Here is a 559-nt window from a genome sequence, read left to right on the forward strand (position 1 = left end):
GGAGGCTGGTACAATTGCAACATTTAAGAGGCATTTGGATGGGTATATGAATAGGAAGGGTTTGGAGGGGATAGGGGTGGGTGCTGGCAGGTGGTACTAGATTGGGTTGGGATATCTGGTCGGCATGGACAGGTTGGATCAAAGGGTCTGTTTCCATTCTGTACATCTCTATGACTCTATGTATAAATGAGAAGTGTTATCTTAAAATAACAAGCTAATCACAAACATAGAGTAGTCCTGATCTTCTGTTCTGGTACTAAAGTAATATTCTGGGAGATGCTGAAAATCTAAACTGAAAGTTGACTGTCTCAGATTAATGAATTTGTAATGGTAGCTCTGTTTTTTCTCCAGTGATGCTGCCTGAGCAACTGAGTCTTTTTTTTTTAAACTTTGTCCCTGATTTTGGTTTACAGAGAGTAGCATAATTAAATTCTGATTGACCTTACCCTCCATTGTGCCCGCACTAGGTCTTGTCGATCTGTGGTTTTGCCCACCAAACAATGAACATATATCGTGGTTTTAGAGGATACAGGACCACTTCATCAATAGAACAAAATAG

This window comes from Chiloscyllium plagiosum, chromosome 25, assembly GCF_004010195.1.
Source record: "Chiloscyllium plagiosum isolate BGI_BamShark_2017 chromosome 25, ASM401019v2, whole genome shotgun sequence".
Taxonomy (NCBI): domain Eukaryota; kingdom Metazoa; phylum Chordata; class Chondrichthyes; order Orectolobiformes; family Hemiscylliidae; genus Chiloscyllium; species Chiloscyllium plagiosum.